Raw genomic sequence first — 9299 nt, 5'->3', positions numbered from 1 at the left:
TGTTGCTCTTTTAGAGTTTATTTTTAAAATAATGAAATCGGGACTTTCTTTAAATATAAAGAGCTAATCTCGCTGAGTGTGTACAGTTAATAACTAGTTGAGTTTTGCAGTGTATTGCACTTTATTCTAAAAATTGGCTCACAAAGTAATAATTTGCTGTTATGATCTAATCAAGAGAAAATGTGTGATTTGGGGTTGAATTTAAACCTTGCTGATAATCTGAATGGATTATAATCTGTTTTTCAAAAGGAAATTCAGTTCATGGGATTAGGTCTCAAATTCAAATAGTATGGTTACTGTTCCTTGTGTGACATAATGTTTAGTAACAAGGAACAGATTCTGAATGAATCACTGGAACTTTAAACTCCTCTAGGAGATAGAAAATTGTAATAAGAAATTTATTACTCAAGTTGAATATTGATAATACCTAGTAAATCTTCTGTTTCATTTATAAAACTATTTGGGTAAATCTGTGAGGCCCAATCCACCATAGCTGCTCATACAAAAATAAGAGGAGGAAAATAATTGCTGGCTGCATGTTAGACTTTATATCAATTTATCATTAAATGTATTTACAGCAAATAATTTCATGTTTTTATGGATGTTTGTGTGTACATATCTACAAAAAGAGATAGCTAGCCCCTTAAGCAGTTTCTAGAACTGTGGTCCACTATAGTATGTACGAATATAAATTACTTTCCAAACTTTTGCAAGAAACTAGCATCCTTTTCTACACGCTTTCCTCTATTTTCTAGTCAAACTTTTTTATTTATTGACTTCTGTGACAATAAGATAACAGTCGATAGCTTTTTTCATGGGCTATATTAGCTCTATCTGGCAGAAGAAAATTAAGGAACAATAGTACTACAGAAGTACTTTCATCAAAAAATAGGTAAATTCAATCAGTAATTTGTAACCTATTAAACTGGGAAGGAAATAGGCCAAAGAAATCTGTAGGTCTACCGTTGTCTTCTCTATTGCTGAATTTTTATATCACATTTGAGTACCACACTAAATGGCATAAGGCAGGACTAGTATCCATTATTAGAAGAAAGACTAGTGTGCAGCTAAATTATGTTTGATATTATGTTGTGCTTTATCTCTCCTGTAGCTCCAAATCTTGGATTTAGACTTTTGCTTTGTGCTTAAAGAATCCGAGATTTGTACATGCATACTTCTCTTAAGGTAGTGACATCCAGTGCAGATGCCACAATTTATCACTTGGCTTTTACACAAATGTGACATGATCTCATTAAATTTCTGCCATGAGATTTTATTGTTTTAATAATTTGTTGCAATATTTATAGAATACTGTGATGAATCGTATTGAATTTATCATATTATCCAATAAATAACATGACAGAACAATAAGTCAATCATGTTTCAAAACCTGTTAAAATTGTACTGTCTAAAATTCTAGACCCAGGCATAGTGAAGGTCCTCTGAAAAGAGAAGTTTATTAACTTGAAATCTTTCATAGTAAACTGATTCGTCTGGGTCTAGATCAAAATGCCTTAAGCTGTAGTCTGATAGCTGACAATATAATTTCTTAGAATAGAGTACTTTGGCAATTAGTATTATCACCTCCTGGAATAGGTAGATAGACAGAGTGCAGGAGTGGAGAATAAATGACCATCTGAGACCTTCAGCTGAAATGGTTCATGTCCAAGATGACATATCTTTTAATTTGGTTGAATAATAGTGACACCATCACTGCAACTGGGGGAGAAGTGGGAAGGAGAGCAAATGCGCAGGGAGGAGTAGGCAAATCTATAATAAACCCTTCTCTTTGACTGAATAACCTTTTGAAGGAATCTGGGAGTTGCTGATACTCAAGACCATCTAGATATCTATGAACCCCTGAGGAGAACTGTACTCATATGAAATATAGGTGTTCCCAGGTACATCTAATTATACACCAATAGCTGTAAGTAGCAAGAGAGTTAATGCCATAGGTAGGAAAAGGAGGTGACATAAAAGGCTTAAATGAATGATAAAAGCAGTCACATCTTAACTTTTAATGTTCCAGACTATTAGTTTTGTTACCTAAAGCATGCCCTGCATCTTTCCCCCCTGCCTCACCATGGATTGTGATTTATTATATGTACGCGCTATGGCTATCTCTGAAATTGCAGTTATTGCTTGTATGAACTCCTGTAATGCAAAGAATATAAAAGATTATACAAAAGGATTATACAACCACACAAAAAAAACCCTCCAAGCACCACCAAAACAAACAGAAAAGATCACTGGCCCTGGGTTGTTTACAATCTGTGTACAGCGAGAATAGGGAGAGATACAAACAAATGAGTAAGTACAAAGAAATGATTAGACAGTAATATCTAGTTGACTCAGTCTATTGGCAGCCTTACTAAATTAAGTTTCCTTATAGACACAGAAATAGAGTTTAAAGGATCAAAAAAGTGATGTTGGTTGATTTCTGTGAGTACATACAGTATGCCATCCAAGCACAATACGTAGAATGAAGAAGCACAAAGTTGCTTATTCTCTAATACAAAATAAATTACTTGTATCAGACCAGAACTGGGCTTTTTATTAAAAGAAAGAAAAAAGCTTGGGGAGGGGAGAGTTATTTAAGAAACCAAAGCAATAATCAGGGTTGCTGTGCCAGCTTGGATTTAAAAATCAAAATATTATATTGACTTGTGGAAGAAAAGTATTGAAATTGTAAACCTTTTCAATATTTTCAGAGGAGTCAAACTATTTTTTGCATTGTCAGAATGAAACACTCCATCTTTTGTGTACTGAACTGAACCACCTTGAGAATTGGTTCTATACTAAACTATCTCTACCTGTGATATCATGATGCTGCTTGTTTCCTTGGCATCTCTGTTCTTACATGAGGCATGTGCTCTGTCAGTCACTGATACGTGTCAGCATATGACTTCCATAAAGTGTTGTGTGCCTTAGTCTAAACAGCATCACAGGAAACCTGGAAGCATAGCTCAGGCAGAATGGAGAAAAGAAATGTATAATGTGTAACTATCCCTTTCCAAGAAGTAATGCAGTGCACTAAGGAAAGTCAAAGCAATAGGCAGTTTCCAAAAACAGTTGCATAACATTTCATTTAGCATGCTAATATGACATGTTCCAATTCTGTCCATCCTGAAAGGAAGTATCTTGGTGTCATTTCTGCCCCCCCACCCCCCAAGGCAAAAGTGAAATAATTTGGCTCTATTTTATTGAACGCATCTCCTCTTAAATTTACTATATTTCTAATAGAAATATTAGAACATTTCTCCTAATCACTGAAACATCTTGTCTAAGAATGTGATGATCTATCTGAAAGCTTTAAAATGAGACAAGGTCTCAGTGTTGTAGTGCATATCGAAGAACAGATATGGACATGATGCAGTGATTACTGAATGAAATTCTTAGGCCTATGACATGTTGAAGATGTTGAAGGCAGGTGCTTATTCTGGCTTTAAAAATCTATAAATAGATCTGTAAAATCTGTTTTGCTGCGGAAGTATTTCTTACACTGCAATATTTATTTCTTTAAATTTGTTTTACTTGACTCTACAGTGACACTGACATCTCCTGTAGATACTTCACAGTTTCCATGAAAATCTAGTGGGAAGAAAATTCACAGTAGTTGGTCAAATAAGAGATTTGTTTCAGAATATCCCAAAGTGTGTTAGTTAAGTGATTATCTGAATGATCGGAAGCTTTAGTCCCTGACTAAAACTGTCCATGAGTTGAGAAGAATGAAAATGAAGTTCAGTATCCCACGTCACCAGGCTGAGCTGGTCTGTCGCCTGTAGAAATTTAGAACAGTTTCATCCTGCTGTAGAGTGAGGAAACACTTTAAATCATGTCTGATTTCTGTGACAGAAAAGCATCATTATGAGTTTGTTACATAAAGAAAGGCAAATTGCTCACAAAACTCTGTTTTTTTTTGATTTATGCATCCTTTTTTTTTACCCTACTGTTCAACAGACTGAAAAGCCAACTTTGGAGGAAAAAAAAACCCAAAAAAAACCCCCCGACACCCCAGGCATTGGAAGCATATATTACAAGTAGTAGTCAGATAATGGACTCCCTGATTCTCATTGCAGGCTTCCTTTGACTGAACACAGTATTGGTACCTTTCTGATGACTGCTTTTAAACTTCCAAAAAGTTTAATCCACTTCCAAAACCAAACAAACACCCCCAAATGTTTCAGACAGGAGCAGCTGGTTTTTCCAGCATCAGTACGTCATTAAACTTATCTTGCCTCAAAAAATGAATGTTTTGATTTGCCTAGTTACTATTGCCTTAGAAATGGCCTTACTAAATTTGCCTCTTACAATCATAGTGGGATGTTAAATATTCTGTGGTAGTAGAACACTATAATACTTTACTTTTTTTTTTAATATAATGCTGTTTTTATTCTGTAACAATGTAAGTAAATTTCAGTCATCCTAAAAATTTCTTTCCTGTGATGTTTATTTCACCTTGGGATGATTTTTATTTATTTTATTTATCTAGATAAAAAGTTCAGATATTTCTAAAGACAAAAGGAAACAGTGATTAACAGTAATTTTTTTTAAGCCTGCATCTGAAACAGTGCTAAGACTTTGAGTGTATCTGTTCACATATTAGGTTTCAGCTGTTAACTTCTGTTGGTGTACTGTGCTGCAGAGGTGCAGCTGCTGAAGGGAGCTTTTGCTGGCTGTCATTCTTGTTCCCCCGCTGACACTCAGGACACATGGAGGAAGAGTCAGCCTGACACAAAATATAGAGGGCTGTGAAATGGATGTGGGAGTGACAGAAGCAGTAGAGAGAACAAGTGAACTCTTGACTTAGTGACAGCTAAAAGATTTTTATGATCTTAAGTTTTGGTGTTTTTTTAATTGTTTGTAATCTTTATTGCAAAAATCAATGAATTAAAGCAACAAAACTTGCAGCACTTCTATATAGGTATCCGGCAAAATGACTGCTCAATCTTCTACTGTTTAGATTTTTTTAAATTGTATGAGCCTTTAATACTTCCACTAGAATAACTTACTCTGGAAAGCAGCGAGCTGTCAGACTCATTAGATGGATCATTCCTCAGCTTTCAGCTGATATTGGTCCCTGATTTCATATCTCTTTTTTCCTAAAAACAAGTAATTCAATCTTTATAAAACCAAAATTAGAATTTCAGTATTTGTTTTGATTTACTTGAAAAAGTTGAGTAAATTTTCTCAAGGCATCACCATTCTTCTCTGAACTATTAATCTATTAAGTCTCGATGGTTTGCAGGGGAGGAAGCTGCTTTTGAGAGTAGAGAGCTGTTCTCTCAGGTTAGGTTAATACTTTTTTTTTTTTTTAAAGGCATCTTGCAACAGTTTCTACATTTTTCTTTAGAACATTACACTTGGTTTCTTTTATCTGAGCAGAGTGGGTGAGTAAGTTCAATGCCCCTTCCCCCCCCCCCTTTTTTTTTTTGCTTTTTACTTCTCCTTTCTCAACCTTTGCTTTTCTTATATTCCATCTTAAAGGTAAGGTTACTTACAGGCAGCACATGAATTTCCTGTTGCTCCATGTTGAAGGGCAAATTACCAGTGAGTGACTTCTTTCTAGTGTATTGGGCCATGGTGATTTCCAGCCATTTTCCTAATAGGGATAAATGAGACATGGTAGCACTGCATTAATTGCAGGTGTAGGAAGGTGTAGAAATTCTTACTACTAAGATTTAGCATCAAGATTATTCTCCCCTCTGCTTTCACCTGGCCTAGATTCAGACAGTTATTCAAAACTGGATGGTTATTTATTTATTAAGGAAATATTTAAATTCCATTGGAAATAGTGAAATTTAAGTGAATAATGATATTGATATGTTTTAAAGTGTCCTGGCAAGGGGAATAGCTGTCCCTGCTTCCATACTGTACCACACTAGTGGTATACAGTACAGAAGCACTAAAGCTGGTAATTGTATGTGTACATCTTCGTGATTGCCACCTATTCATTCCTTTCAAAGAGGACTTTCTGGTGGTGTCTGGTGGTGTCAGCAAGAACTGCAATAAGGAAATAAAAGTTGTGATATGTTAAATAAATATTTACTTGAAGAGCCATTAGAAATGCTTGTTAGTTTAATTGTCTTGATTTTTAAGAATAAGAGGTTTAAAAAATATTTATGGTATCTAAGCAGTACTGATCTTTGTGTGATCAGGTTTTGTTTTTCATAGAGCAGTCATTTCAGGGATAAATGATCCTATAAGTCCTTGAAAGAAAAAGGTTGCTTAATGCAAAATGTGCATGTGTACAATTTATACTTCAATTAATATCTATCCTGAATTATGGCATACAACTGAGTTAAAAATCACTATGGTGTCATGCCAAAATCTATAACATAACATTCATTTAGCTATGTATAATATAATTTTATTTGGAGAACATATTTGACTAGACGAAGACATTGCAAAGTATCTTGGATGAGTCTGGCACTAATCCCATGTATTTGCCATCTTTATATTATGTGGTTGTCACTGTGTCTAGGATTGAAAAAAAACTTTCTTTGGCTTCCTGGGGAGAATTTAATAGCTCTGGAAGGATACAAAAGCAGTTAGGTTAAAAAATGTGCGTGTGTGTAGGCAGTTTCCTTGAGGATTCAATCCTTCCCCAAACTGAGAAACCTTGAGGCTTAGTGCAACTTGACCGTGGTAGAGTGGAGGTAGAAAGAGTACATAGGGAACTGATACAACTTTTGCAAACCATTATCTTAAACTCTTACTGTTCTGAACAGCGTTAATCATTTTAGTTTAACACTCTGATTCTTCCCTTTCCAGACTGTAAGAACATTTTCTTGTACCCTTAAAGAAAGTAGGCATATATTTAACATGAAACATAAGAAAAGTAAATCTTAAATTAGTAGTTTATATGGTATGAAAAAGTACACTCACAAGCTATGCCCTTAAATTGTCAAAGGACTTCTGAAAGTCTAATCCAGACTGTCTAAGGTAACAGTATTTTATAAACCTTCCAATTTCTTTATTAAAGAAAAAAAAAACCACCTGACTGATCAGTAGCTAATGCCTTTACCCTTGGGAATCCTAGAGTATCACTTTAAGTGATTAAGTAATGGGAAAAGAACTTAATCTCTTGCAGCTTGTCTGCAAGTAAGGAAGATCAAAGACAGAGTGATCAGGTTGGTCTGCTTTGCTGCTCTTTTGAGACTAGGAAATTAAAACGGTTCATCGTAAGCTTAGATTTGTAGTCCTGTCCTGAACAAATGCATTCATAAATATATGGGAAGTTCAAGAAGAGAACAATTTGTCATATCTCTGGAGAAAACTATTACTGTCCTCAAGAACTAATTTATCAATTTACAAAAGGTCTGTCAACTCAGTGAGATCAACTCCAGGATAATACTGGTTGGAATTTTTCATTAAAATTTGTTCTGTTTGAACATTCATATCTACTGAAGACACGATGTGCAGACAGACTGTGACAAGTGCTTCTGTGGCTGCAAGCTACCTTGTGGCTCTGGATCCTCAAACTTGGGGAAGTATATCTGAAAATATACCTCCTAGGTGTGTAGTGGTTACCCAAGGAAACTGATACCCTTTTCATGTTCGCTGATGATAAAAGCAGATGCTTTCACAGGATTTCTGGTTTCTGAAATTTTCTGAGTAGTGGTTTGGTCGGGTTTTGAGCACCTGATCTAACTCTGACAGCTTTGCTTTGAGCAGAGGATTGGACTAGATGGCCTCCACAGGTCCCTTCCAACTGTTAGACTCAATTTCGAGGCAAAACAGGAAAGCCCATCTTTTGTGGACAAAGAGGAAGAATGCCTGGTAAGTCAGGAATTTATTGCTACTATAATTGAAATCTTAACAGTCTAATCCAAGAAGCATTATTAGTCCAGTTCTAATTGTTACAGAAAAAGGAAAGAATACTTCTATACAGAAAAGTCTCGATAATATTAATGGAGTTAAAATTGTTATGCCTCACCCTTCTGCAGCTCTGACGGGTCTTAGGGTCACTGGCTTCAGTCTGGAGGTAGTGGTAGGTGGGACCCTCACTCTAGATTTCACCTGGGGTCGTTTTCATACATTTGCTAACAGGCTTTTACACCTTGCTTTTTCTTCTATTAGTCTGCAACTTTGTTACATCGGAGTTTACTATTTATGGTGCATTTGTGTATGTATGCACGTTAAAACAAGTCTAAACAAAGCATGCCTGGCAGTGTCAGTCCTGAGGCCTTGCAAGCACTGTACAAAGCCTGTGGCCAGTTGCTAGCAATGGCAATGCTGTGCAACAGCGCTACAGGGTTACACAGCCTGAATTATTCTATGATTTTCTATACTACCTGTTGACCTGATACAAAAGTCTAGTTAAGAAGAAAAGCTAAAAGCAGCTGACCCTTGGAAGAGCACTTAGACTGAGACATGTCACAGCACTTGTGATTAATGATGCCTTTTATGTTGATGTCTAGAAGGCCTGTTGTGGGCTGTTTTGCACAGGGAGCTTACTAAATACACGAATCAGACCTATGCCAGTTTTGGAGGATACAGTGCTACCTTAGGCATCAATCACATACTGTTGTGCTATGTACACAAAACCAAAGGATGAGAAAAATACAGTTATATGCTGATGGAGAGCAGACAAGAATAAGTAGTCGCTTTCTCAGAGGCAGGGTTGGTGACCGTACCTAGGAGCAGAGAGTCCCAGTCTGGTGTGCCCAGTCCCTACACCCGTTTTCTGATGCAGTCCTCCATGCACACCACCAAGTAAAAGATTAATTTCCATTTGCTAGCACAGCATGAAAGCTGACTAGTAGTCTGATTCAGCAGCATCATAGTGTTTTCATTGTACCTATCACGAGGTGGTGCTGGCGTACATAATCGTCCGCCTACATTTTGGTCAGTCACCTTTTGATTCTTTTGGAGAGTTGCTGTAGTACTATTATATTTGGGTTCTACGTTATTTCTGGTGTAATGAAAATTAGAAAGTGTAGCTGTGTGAAATGCAGAATAGTTGTTCCAGAGTCCTGCAGTGAGTTCTATTTAAAATACAGACTTGAGGCAGAGCTGCTGCTTAATAAGTAAATGTTGGGGTAAGATTCTTGGAAATCTTGCAGACTTTTGGATTGTATAAATTCCACATGAGCATACAGAAACCAAAGAAATTTTCACTTGAAATATATTTAGATTCATGTTCGTTATGTTGTTTTCCACTGTGAAGTTGATTTGCAAAGCCTTGAAATCTGTTTTTACTCAGAAAAGGGGTGGCAATGGTTTAAGAAAAAAGGGCAATGTTTTGTTTTGTTGGAATGTGCAATAGGGCCAAAGCCTCCCCCCTTTCTTCTCAT

This window comes from Dromaius novaehollandiae, chromosome 1 (genome assembly GCF_036370855.1).
Source record: "Dromaius novaehollandiae isolate bDroNov1 chromosome 1, bDroNov1.hap1, whole genome shotgun sequence".
Classification (NCBI taxonomy): Eukaryota; Metazoa; Chordata; class Aves; order Casuariiformes; family Dromaiidae; genus Dromaius; species Dromaius novaehollandiae.
The sequence above is the reverse complement of the archived record's forward strand: the minus strand, read 5'-3'. Positions refer to the sequence as shown.